The sequence below is a fragment of the Scatophagus argus genome, chromosome 14 (genome assembly GCF_020382885.2).
Source record: "Scatophagus argus isolate fScaArg1 chromosome 14, fScaArg1.pri, whole genome shotgun sequence".
NCBI classification, from domain to species: domain Eukaryota; kingdom Metazoa; phylum Chordata; class Actinopteri; family Scatophagidae; genus Scatophagus; species Scatophagus argus.
Genome location: NC_058506.1, coordinates 17,357,813 through 17,370,779, shown reverse-complemented (window position 1 = coordinate 17,370,779; position 12,967 = coordinate 17,357,813). Strand labels below are relative to the sequence as shown.

Here is a 12,967-nt window from a genome sequence, read left to right as displayed (position 1 = left end):
CAGCATGATGTTTTTCCCCCCCATAATTTTATCACCAGTTGTTATATTACTGTGAACTTTTACAATAATTGTTATAGTTCTACATACATGAGAGCACTTTCACTTGAGGGCCAAAAGGGCTCATTCCACACTGCTTGCAGCTTTAATTCTTTCTTTCTTTCTTTCTTTATTGTTTTCTGCATGTTTCACCACCTACACTGTTGCCAGCACACTCTATATATCTGTCTGATTTACACATAAGCACACTGATTATTTGCCCTAATTATTAATTGTGATTGCTGAAATCAATTATTATTTTCATTATTCTTATCAGACTATTGTTATCTTGGCTCAGCTTTGTTCAAACCTACTCAACCCTGAGAGCTTAGAAATACCCAGAAACTGTCAGTGTTGCACTGTGACTTTAGAGACAAAAAACAAGTGCACTGCTCTCAGTCATGCAGACTTATCTTCATAACCACATAATAGGCGTTAAACTGTAGACAGAAGCTTTTTCTCTGTCACAACGCCAACGTGTGACTCAACTAAAGTTTTATATTTGAGATTTAAACCTTTGCCTCGTGTGTGACAAACACTTCATCACAGTTTAGGTAATGATGTTACTGACTAAATGACATGTCCTACAGACTGAGGGACAACATGAGCTTTAAAGTGAGATTTTTTGTCAGATTTGATTTTTTTAGATGAGAAATATATTCTTCACTATACTGACAGCATTTGCCAATACAACTTTTCTTGCTGAATGATATGACTGAATTTGTAGGGTGATGGTAATTCAGCAATTACTGATCGCAATTGCTGACTTTATGACTCATTTGTTGCAGAGTTAGCCTTTTATTTTTTCAATGTGTTTTAGTATGATTATTCATGATTATCTTGTAATTTGCCACACTGTCACTTTCCCGCAGTGGTTGAACATCTGCCATATTGCCTTTTGCCACAGTTCAGTTGATCAAATATATCTAATATTTTTTTTTGAATAAAGGGAGATGTTGTCTCTCTACAATGCCTCTGAAATTGCCAAGCAGAGTTTTAGTCCATGTGTAATAGAAATTTAGATTGACAGCAGACTTTAAGTAGGGTGATAAGAGAGGTTCCTTGACAGAGGATAATAATTTGACATCAGTGCATCAACAGAAAGGACTTTCAATGTTTTTCTGCCTTTTTGTCTCACACTCCTGGTGCTCCCTCTGCTGATATGAGCGGAGACAGTGCATAATTTTATGGTTACAAAAGCATAACAAGGCCAAACACAAATGAGATGAAACATGCAAGTTAGCTCATCCTGTAAGCTAGTTCAGGCAGACAATGGTAAGCTACAATACTCCACTGGCTGGAGAGTTAATCAAATGCTATGTTTCAAGGTGGGCTGTATAAGCTTAGGCACCGCCCACTGAAGCTGTGCTGTGCTTGTGCTAGTGCTAGACAAGCCTCCTCTGCTAGGTAACCTCAGTGCATTTACATTTGCTGTTACTGATACTTTTAGAGAAATACAGCACACTCGGCCAGTACTGTTGATTTGAGATGGCTTGTTAGGTGTCTGTGCTGTGGTGGCTGCATTTAGCAACCCTGCTGGTTAACTGTTGGCCGTATTAGGTTTAGGCCTCACACACTCCAAGCCTGAGTTTCCATATGTTTGGGACCGCAGAGAGTCTTCAGGAAAGTCTCAGCGAGGGGCTGGAGATCACTGCTTCACTTCATCAAAGGTAAGTACTTGCTTTTTGTTTTTGCTGACATGCTGAGTTCATGTGTCTGTTCAGTGTGTTTGTGTTCCTGTGTCAGAAGGCTCTGAATATGGTGTCTGCTAGCTGATATGCTCTTATGCTGCTGCTGCTGCTGCTGCAACATTTGTATTGGTTGCAATTATTTCTTGAAGTGGCTGAACTTTGTGTTCTTATGGTGTTTGGTTTGTGCATTGCGATGCATTAAAACTGTTACATGGTGTGGAGATATGAATGTTAATATTTGATTCTTGGATGCCTTGAGTTGAGGCCTGGACTGGTTCAGTGTAAAAAGGCACACAAGGTGAAACATGCATACTTGAAGTGTAAATAATGTCTTGAAATCAGTTTGGGACCTTGGGTGTTTAGCATACTTGTTTTATGGCAGATGAGGTGTATGGAACCCTGCTGTTGTTTCTTTGTGTTTTAAACAAGCGCCTGTTTGTTTTGGTTGGTCTGGGAAATGTTGAAATGGTGGATGACTGTCAGCCTTTACCAGTGTTTTGTGGAATAAGAAAGTTCACCCAACTTTCCATTATCATGGGAGTAAATAAAAACTACAACAGAGGGTGGACAGAGAACAACTCATGTAATCCAGGCAGGCTGCAAGTGGGAGAAACTTAAACTCAATTTAGCAGGAAAATGCATGCATGCAACTACCAATCTGAGAGACAACAGGCATTGAAAACTTCCATCTTTACAACACAAACAACCCAGAGGAGGCAGGACCCGATAGGGGACCCTGGCCTATCCATGATTTTTGTGCATCTGTGTGGCTTGTCTGAGAGACAAAATCTGTGTAGGAGAGAGGATGCTACAAATGTGTCTTTTGCTGTTGTATTTAGAATAAGAATATGTCTTTGTTCACCATGACTACATATCTGTCTGAATTGTTGTACCTGTTTGAGTTGTTTATAAATCCTTGTGTGCATCTCAGTCTATAAGAGACATGGAGACACTCAATAAATGCAACATGCTCACTTTTTTTCTCACCTAATCAGAAGCATATAATACATGGAAACTTGCATTAGTGTGCTATCTCAGGAATTCCACCGTGATGCCTGTGGGCAATGGAAGACATGGTTACAGAGTAGAGGAGAGAGTGCAAACCAAATGATATGAAGGAAAATCTATAGTTCCGCTATATACAAATCCTAAATAAAATACAATGAAGTACAGAAATTTTTTTCCCTGAAATCTGTCCCCTCTGGAAGCAGATGAAGATTGACATTCACCAGTGTCACTGTTATACTTAACTGAATTATCTGAAAATGTTTTTAAACTGTAATGTTTTGTAGCTTTAATATCAGTGTGTCTATTTCTTGAGGGTGAGTGGAATTTGTGTAAAATCGGCAAAATTAAAGTGTGTGTGAAATTGTATTTGTCAAACTTTTAGTATCTCCAGTATAACACTGCAGGGGTAAGGCTCCACCTTTCATTGCTATGTGAAGTCACAAACATGTTGTAAAGCTGAACGTGAAATACTCGTTTTTATTCTATCACATCAAAAGGGAAATGCAGCCTATGGGTGCTTCTTTTGTTATTTAGTTATTATTTCCGTTGTAGTCGTGTTGTTGCTGTTCCCATCTGGAACATCACCAGAGACGGGCGCAGCGCCTCTAATGGCAGCGATGTGTTAATTGCTATGGGAGACTCCAGCAGCAGCCTTGATGTTCCTTTGGTAGAGCAGAGAACAAGCTTTTAGTGAACAGTTTAAAATCAAACTGCTCTCTGCTTTAGCTTTTAAACATGGCTCTCGGTGAAGATTTAATGGCGTTAACCTGCTCAGGGATCCCCTTCCATATGTCACATTTGGGAGGGTGTAGTTCCACAGATTCTGCTGCAGAACATAAGATTTATTGTTTTGTCTGCACAGTACACAGAAGATGTTTATCTGCTGACCCAAGCCTGTAAGAATCAGAATCGTCTTTATTGCCATGTAAGTGAAGAGGTTTCACATTTCTAGGAATTTGTCTTGGTGATTGGTGCATACATAGAACATGTAACATATAATAGTAGCATAAAATAAAATAAAATAGAATAAGGTAAAACAAAATTAAAAAAGTTAAATAAATATGGTTCTGGAGGTAGTACAAAAGTGAGGTACAGGGTGGAAGTATAGTGCAAGTAGGTGAAGTAAACAGTGCAAATGGTCAGCAGGTGGATAACGACGTGAGCTGTAAGTGGCTTTTTCCATTTGGGCTAATACAGTTTAAGCACTGTCCTGCTGTGAAATTGTAAAAATTACAAAAAAACAGGAAAAAACTGATCAAAACTGATGTGGCTGAACCAGAGCTGTGTTTGTTTTTATCCTACATTCTAAAAGCCTGGCGTCTACATTTTCACGTTTAGGTTGGATATTCGGGTGTGTTTTGTCAACAACAGCAAATGAAGCCTTTTTTCCGACCAAACTTCTAGTCCCCAAGCAAAGCTGACATCATTTTTTCCCTTTTATTTTATCATTTTTTACTTTTTTTTTTTTCTCCATAGTTCCTGGGTGATCAAATATAGACACAGTGAAAATATTTTATGCAGCGTATTTTAGACATACATTAGATGTCAGAAAAGTTTTCAGTATTTTTTATTTATTTATTTATTTTTTTAATTATACAGTCTGACATTTTCTGGAAGAAAAATGTATCATAACAGCCAAAAGGAGAAACACAACAAAGTGCCCAAACTCCCAAGTTTTTATTCGTGCTGTGTTTTGACTTAAAAAGTCTTTGTTGAGCACAGCCTCATTGCTTTTATAACTGAAAAAATCTAGCAATGACAGCCATTTCATTAAATTAAAGCCCGTATTGTATTGCTGGAACGTTGAAACAGAGCAGAGAAGATGCATAAAGGCTGAGCAGAGGCAGAGAAAATCTAAGCTTTTGTGAACTCGGCTTGGTTCATACAAAGTATTCCTTCAACCTACACAGCCATTGGACACTGTATGATGCTACAGATGAGTCTTAACACTGCTCATCAATTCTTCAGAGGACACAATTCACACACTGACCTTTTCCTTTGGCTCACTCCCGCCTCTCTCTCACCCTCTGTTTCTCCCCCTCACACACTCACCCTGCCTCAGTCGCTCATTAATTTTCCATTTTATCACGCTGTCTCGATCTCTCACTTTCTCTCTCACACATACTCAGTCTCGTTTTTGTTCTCACACTTCCTGCTCAACTCCACCTCTTTGCTCAAACACACTCGCACTTTACTATCCTCCCTCATACCCTTCCTCACTCCTACTCCTTTTCATTTTTTTTTTCTTCTTCTCCCCATTTCAGTTGCCCCAGAGCTCTGAAAGGCCAGTGTGACTGACAGTCAGCTATGGTGGTCATCTTAACAATTTTTTTTCTCAAGTGACCTCTGAAGAACAACCAGCAGAAGCTGTCCATCCAATCTCTCTCACTCTCTTGCTGTCTCTCTATGGGGCCAATTTAGCTCCTCACCACTAGACTCACCACAAGTGTGTTGTTGAAGGCAACTGGAGACAAGGATGGGGGGAGAGGGGTGGAGGATGATCATTATCACCCAAGCTAGAGGACTGACTGACCACACATTTTACCTGCTGCTACAAAGCCAACTGAAGCTGACATCTCTGAGCGCTGCTTTCACAGTTTCGAGCATCATCAAGTTTTGTCTTTAGATTAATTCTTTAACACCAAATCTTCAGTCGCCAAATTGACAGCTTTTAACACTGGAGCTCCCCTTTGAACGTAGCTTAGCTGCGACATACAGAATGTTGGTTAAATCTTTGCTTTACGGGTCTGAACGCTGCAGATGCAATTATGGTCAGAGTGAAAAATACATGATAGCCTGTGTTTTGTACTAAACTGAGTGACATTTGCACCAAACAGAACAAAGACCCAAGACTGAAGTGAGGACCTTACTGTAACAATATAGCTTTAATGAATGGCGGCACACTGGCTGATAGATATATTTTAACAATTAGGCGATCTCTTATAGTCTGTAGTTGAATCAATCTACATAGTCAGTGTTTGCTACATTTGAACTAAACTGCAAAAAAATTACTACAAAATTACTTGAATTGTAAGTTGTAATGTAATGTTTAGACCTGCTGAAAATGTCTTGCTTATCTCAGGGCTTTATGAATAAACATCATATATGCGCTGGGATGTGAAAAACTGGAGGAAAATACATGTGTTCATGTACTTTGCTAATTCTTATACATTTGGTGCACTGCACAAATGGCCCGGTTGTTGGATTTTTATGACACAATTTAATAATGATTAAGAATGACATCATCAGACAATGAATGCACAAGATTGATCTTTTAAAACACAGTTAACTGTTGATGTGATAGCGTACTTTGTTCTGTGCAAATCTTTTCATTTATCTACCGTCAGTATCCTGACAGTATCTTCTCGGCTGCCAGTATTCCATAGCAGATAAAGCATTTCCGTAACCGTAGCTTAAAGACATTCATCTCGCATTTTGAAAGTTAAATTCAGGCAAATTTACAGCAGCAACTGTCAGCCATCCATCAGTGAGTCAAACAGCAAATCTCCATTTTGCTAATTAAGTCATGTGGTTCCGCCTGATCTGATAGCAAAGCTGTCAGTCAGTCATTGTTTACAAACATGCCCACGGACACATTCATGCTCCTGTCTAGGCATTTGCTGTGCTCTTTACATTATCTAGACAGCCATAACCGACTGTAGCATCTGTTTATAAAATGTGTGTTTTAAGAGCAAGAGCCGATGTGCGTGTTGCAGCCGCGGACTGGTTTTGCGTTTGTGCATGCTTGTGTGAAAGAGCAACAGGGTGACGGACACAAAGAGGGATTGAGAGATACAGAGTGAGGGATGAAGAGAAAAGAAAGAGGTGAAAATGGGTTGTGTACAGGGTGAAGGTGGATAATAACCGTGTTCTTATCTCCGCCCCGCCGTGCCGTGAGCCCCCAGCCTCAAAGATCAACAGCACGAGGCAACAAGCCACTATGGCTTCCCTGTGATGGAGGGAAATTTACGACCACTGTCACTGGGATTGTGTTTCTACAGGTCACGGCACTCTGTGACCTTCAGCATCTCCAGCTCATGGATTGTCAACACTAAGCTCCACTGACCTGACACTCACACAAAAACCATCCTGACTCGCATTCTGTTTTCTCGTTTTGGTGATATGCTGCTATCAGTCTCCAGCAGCTCCTGCCGTTCTGTGACTTTAGAAAAAAAATAACTTTTTTTTTTTTTTTTTAATCAGCCTGTCAGGGTACGGAAACAACAATCACAACAACATCATATGATATGTCCAAAATACACGCATGATATGAACTAATAATGAACACAATTTCAAAATAAAAATTATTTCATTCTCATGGCGATGTATAGATATTTAACTTAACAGTGTAGTGAATCTTAAGTGTAACTACAGTATGTAATGTCTAATTATACACTAAGGTTCAGGTGATCCATTGGTGTAAAAAGTAGACTACATACATTAACAGTAATGGCAATGTAATCTATGGGATTTATCAGTGGTGTAATAGCTATATATTTTGAAATTTCAACCATTTTATTAGGTATTCATAGATTTTCCTGAAACTGATATCAATCAGTCAGTATATTTTTCAGCAATGATGTTTTGCTGCAAAGGGAGAAGCGTGTCTAACACTTTTCTTTCAGCTGTTTATTATATACAGCGACGGGTTGTCCGGAATAAACTGATGTTTGTTATGTTTATGTTTTAATCAACAAAAGACATCTGGGAAATGCAATGCAAATTAAGATATTTAATAAGAAAGAGCAAGCACTGGCAAAAGTGACTGACAAACCGCTCTCACGTTACGACCTCAAACATTTGTTAGTATCTTCTCTTTTGCTCAACTATGTTCAAAGAAGTATGAAGGTGTTGCGCTAGTATTCAATCATATACCGCTGAACGCTTGTGGAAATTTTCAGGGGAAATTGCTCATGTGGAACAGGACCTGGAAGCTTTGGTGCTGCTGGTCAGCTGCAGGTTCACACACCGAATGGCAAAGTGTAGAAAAGCTGCAATCATCAAAAGCAAACCTGTCGACAAGATTTATGGCTTGTTGTTAGGAGTTTAGATTTAGACTTTTGGACTGAAGGCGTTGGTGCAATATATATGTACAGTTACACGTATACGGTAGTATAAATTAAAAAGAAGGTTTATCTGGAATTGAACCTGGAGACGTTCTCTGAATTCACAAGTATTTTATTTATTTATTTATTATATTTCACTTTAATCCTCACGTGGTCAACAAATGTCACCAGCTTTGGCTCACCTGGAAACTGGCTTATACAGACATTTATGAACCTAAGCACTGGCTTCCTCATCCGTTGTGACAGTTACAAGACCACCGGAGAAAACATGCTAGAACCTGACAACAGAAGTGAAGGTACAGTATCCATGGTGAGCCAAGCAGGGGACAAAAAAACTGGGGAGGGTTGACTGGTAGTGGTGGTAGGAAAACATGCACATTTTCCTTCTGTTCTGTCTGTTTTGCACCCCAAAATCTTAACCAGAATAAATGGAATAAAACTCCTAAGAATTTAAGTCTTAATTAAATGCTGAAGTTCTGAGAACTGATGATGAGAGGTTAGACCTCACTATGTGATAAATGAGAACTGATTTTTGTCTTTCCAGTATGATGAAGGAATTACTCAACCCATCATCAGTTTACTGGTCTTACATTATAGAGACAAGAAGGTGTACAACAAGGTTATGATTATTATTGATTTTGTTGGTTGTATCTTCTCCTTTGTTTCTTCCTCAGGGCATCATTTCCTCTCTTTACTTTTTCCACATGCAAGACACAAAACATAATGAGGAAAGAAAAAGAAAATTGGCCTTTTGGAGCAAATATTTTAAACACTTATTCTAACTTTTACCAGACAAGAATTCATTAGCTTTACTCCAGACCTTTTCAATTGCTGCCTACATGACATATTTGATCAGTGAATCAAACAGATGGGATGTTGGGCTTAGAGGAACAATTGACCAATCAGAGCTTAGTAGTGGTGGTAGTACTAGGAAGGAATAAGAATTGGGATTTAATTTTTTGACAACGTTAGCCACAGCTAGACTGTTAAAAAATGTCAAGAACCATTGATGAGGCTGTCACAGTTGTTCAAGTTTTTCCAAGTGCACTTACAGATATAACAAATCAACCTTTGTCAATGCGAAGCAGGGCTGCCATGATGTACCAGTATTGACAATAACCATTAAGAAAATTAAACATTGATAGTTGTGGTAATAACACACATACATAATTGTGTAAATAAGCCGATGTAGATGTTCAGTCTGGTTGAGCTTTTGTTTATTAGTTCATCTGGTTGCCTGTTCACTATCGATTAAATGTAATTGTGTATCATTATTGTTAATTCTTTTAACCACAATATTTGTTCAGTGAAAGTCTGATATCATGACAGCCCTAATGTGATGTTAACTGTTCCTTCCAAAGGCTACAGCAACTTCCAAATCAGCTGAAAACGAGAAATCGACTAACACGAGCACACCAGCCTGAATGAATGAAGTGAAGCAAAATGACTATTACTCTTAATGATCAGGCTAAGAGTTTATACCGTCTGGAATTAGATGCCTGTGGTCTAACTGTAATAGAACCAACCTAAGCCCACGTTGTCTGAATCCTGATGTTAAACTACACAGGCTCTGAAGAACACACACACACACCCAACCTCACTTTGAAAGCTGTAGGTGTAGAAAGGGATAAATCGGACTCAAAACTCGTCTGTCTTTCTTTTTCTCCCTCTCTGTCTGCCGGTGATGAAAGAGCACCTTCAAACTGCCCACAAAAGATCCTATTTGTTGTTGCTGTTCCACAGTGTGAGTGAGCTTTGTTTGAAAGTAGTCTTTCCATCAGGGCTGGACAAAAGACTCCTTTACGATGTGATATAGGAAGAGGGCTGAGATTTAAGGGGAAAAAGAAGAAAAAAGAGCCAAAAAGAAGAAGACAGAGGTGAAGAAAGGGGTGCAGAAAAAGTGAGAGGAAAGAAGGGATAAAAAAAAAGAAGCTAGAGGCGAGATTGGGGCCCCATGGCACTCCTGGCTCAAAATGCTTTCTATTATCTTTGGTGCTGGTCTGAACAAAGGGGTAGGGAGAACAGGTTGGCTCCGGACCCCGGGGTGATTTAATACGGAGCTTGAATCAGAGCCTGCGGATCAATGACCACGCAGGGGAATAGAAGACTGGGACATTTTTCCCTCTCTTTTTCTATATGAGGCAGTAGTTTCTTTTTCTTTCTCTGTTTTCCAAGGCTGCATCCAAGCAGGTCTTTGATGGATCTAGCAGAACCATGGTGGGTCCTGTGCCTCTGGCTGAATGAAGTATGTTCATCAGTTTAGGTGCAGACAAATATTTCAAAACTATCTTGATTTTATTTTTTGACCCGTTTCGTGACAAAAATTGACAATTTCCTTTGGAGTGCTTCAGCATCACATGCTTCATTTATTCACACTTCAAAGACTCATGGCGAGTCTTCTGAAAGCTGAAAAAGAAAATAAAAGACTTCACTGGAGTTGTAGAGTTCAAGCATCTGGTAACCAATCTGTCTCTGAATTACTAGATTTTATTGGGCATGGAAAAAAAGCTTTTAAATGTGTTTGTTATACTGTTTTGTTGTTATAATTCTTTTAATGATGTAAGCACCAGAACTTTGTTCTAAACAAGCTTTTGTTCTGAGGTGTGATTAATTTTAAGCAGCAAGAACTATAACATGTATTTAGCTCTTTTGATCCATGGCTGCTCATTTATTATTACAGTTTCACTCTGCTGTCAGTCGATAAGCTCGATCTGTTTGGGTCTGTCTGACTCGGGTCTATCTCATTAGATGTGGTCTAATTATATCTGGCTTGGTTTGGTCTGGGTCTTACTGTCCTCTGATGTCCATTGTATATCTGCATGTTGCAAGTTTTCCAAGAGGCCATTTGAATACTTGTACATTGGAGTGTTAGGTGATGTATAACAGATAAGACAAAGCATAACTGAATAATTAAATGAAGAATAGCCACACTAACAGCTGTCATGTCATTAAAACTTCAGAGTCACCAAAGTTTTTTAAAATTCCTCCAGCAGAATTCATCCTCTGGGGACCACAAATGAATTTACAAAATTTCATGGCCATCGATCCGGTAGTTATGGAGAAGTTTCTGCCTGGACCAAAGTGATGGAACAACTAACTGACTAGTCTGAAAAGCCCACAGTTCATCTTACCTTTTAATTTCAGTAATAATTGCAACCATTACACATATAATTGACTTTCTGGACAGAATATCAATTGTAGTCACTTTTATTTGAAAGCTGTTACTTCTTTGAGTCGGTGATACTATTCTGACCATACACCGGTGGACGGCGTGTCTCTTTGATGTTCTTAGGAGCCATTTGGAGAATTATATTTTAGTCAAGTAAACAAACAGTGCAAAGTTACTTCTGTAGTCTTAACAGAGGGCATCTTTCAAATCCCTGCTAATGAGTTTGCCTTTCCTGGCTCTTTGAATCGGCCTGTCTAATCAATGATGGGAGTCTTAATACACTACAATGGTCTATGGATTAGTGAAGGTATTTAAACATTGGCTGCTTTAATTAGAGCTGCACCTTTCTAAAGCTTGGTGTGTTGGGGTATGACTGCAGTCGATCAGTCCAGAAGAGGAGTGGAGGACATGATGGCAGAGAAAGAAAAGTGAAGAGAAAAGCAGTGGAAAAAGTGAAAAGAAGTCCTCCGGTGATGAATCAAAGTCACCCTGTGGAGGTCTGACCACTCATTAGGCTGAAAGAATAGGACACACTGGCCTTTGCCCTCTCATCTCTACTATACATTTGTCCTGTTGCCCCAGAAATTAATGAACCGGGTCCTTCAAAACCATCTTTTGGGTTCAGCTGAAACTTATTTTCAGGTGTAATTGTGTGAAGGGTAACAAAATGTGCAATTATAAAACAAGGTTGTCCTTGAACGATAAGGGACCGTGTCGGTCGTTTATTCAAACGTGTCAAATGAACTATGGTATGTTTTACTGACTAGTGACCTCTTGTGGCTGTGCAAATAATGACTGTCCTCTCTCGCAAGCAAAAGCCAAAAATAGCGTGAGAGTGTTATTCCCCTGCAAAACCTCATGGAGAAGTAAGGATGGATGTTGGGGTGAACAAAGTGTGTGACTTTGACCCCAGAGATTGTGGTTTGCCTTCTGTGAATAGTCACCTGTGGAATCTGTTAACTATTAATCCATTCCAGATTGAATTAATCTTTGTTTTCTGAGATGGAGCATCTGTGATTGCTGCAATCAGTGACCAAAAGTGTCTCCGTATATCATAACAGTGTTCAGAGAAACATAAACTCAATAATAAACACCAGACAGGCTGATTTCTATCGATTAAAACTTGTGGCTTCATGGTGAAAAGTGGTAAAAAAAAGTTCAGGTATTTGAATATCATAAACATCATTTATGATTATCTCCATTTGTCTTACTTGGTCTTGCTCTGTTTAACCATAATGTAATCATCATCGTCCTAGAAATGCTGCTTTTCTTTTAAATATCCTGTAACATCGCTTTTTATTTTAAATTAAAGGTCAGTGTGACTGAGCAGTTGTGGTATTATGGTGGATACTGATCTGGGATCTGAACTTTCTGTTGCACCATTTCTGTTCTGATGTATTCCTGAACATAGCAGTACTTTGGGATCGAGAAGTGTGATAAGTTCAGATGTAAAGCTGGTCTCTCCACGCATCCAACAAATTGTTTCAGAGCAATGTATCTTTAAAATGCAACAAAGATTAATGTCAATCATCATGTGAACATTCATCGTCCCCAGAGGATGGATACTAAGGTTTTTTTTATCCCCTGACTACTTATTACACCCACTTATCACATAATTTACTGAGCACATTCATGCTTCCCAGAAGATAAAGCATTTCCATTTTAAACAACAATGCCGCATTCCCAGAGCAACACACTCAGGCCAAAGTTTCACCTTTCATGATGTTTCAAACTCTCACAATTAGATTGTCAAATAATTTGCTGAGTTAATTTGTGCTCTCAAGAGGATAAACCGTTTAGAATTTAATATTTACAAGACGGTTCCAATGGTGCCATCTCCAGATAAAACATTTTTAGGCCCATTACATGTAAATCTCTAATCTCTGATAGCAAAATCCTGTGCAGACCACAGTGCATCGGCAATTTAATATCTTGCAGAGAGAAAATGTGGATTAACAAATACATTTTGAAAACAAGTAGGAGCACTATCCACCACT

General features: G+C 39.0%; 1 protein-coding gene across 3 annotated transcripts in view; it reads left to right on the top strand.

Annotated features, from left to right (window-relative positions):
- Positions 1-1,372: 1,372 nt before the first annotated feature.
- Positions 1,373-12,967, top strand: part of fstl4 (follistatin-like 4) — a 247,803-nt gene continuing 236,208 nt past the window's right edge. For all 3 annotated transcript variants that reach the window (XM_046410298.1, XM_046410300.1, XM_046410297.1), the window contains exon 1: positions 1,373-1,706. The gene's annotated coding sequence lies outside the window, so the exon portion shown is untranslated. The remainder of the gene's footprint in view (positions 1,707-12,967) is intronic.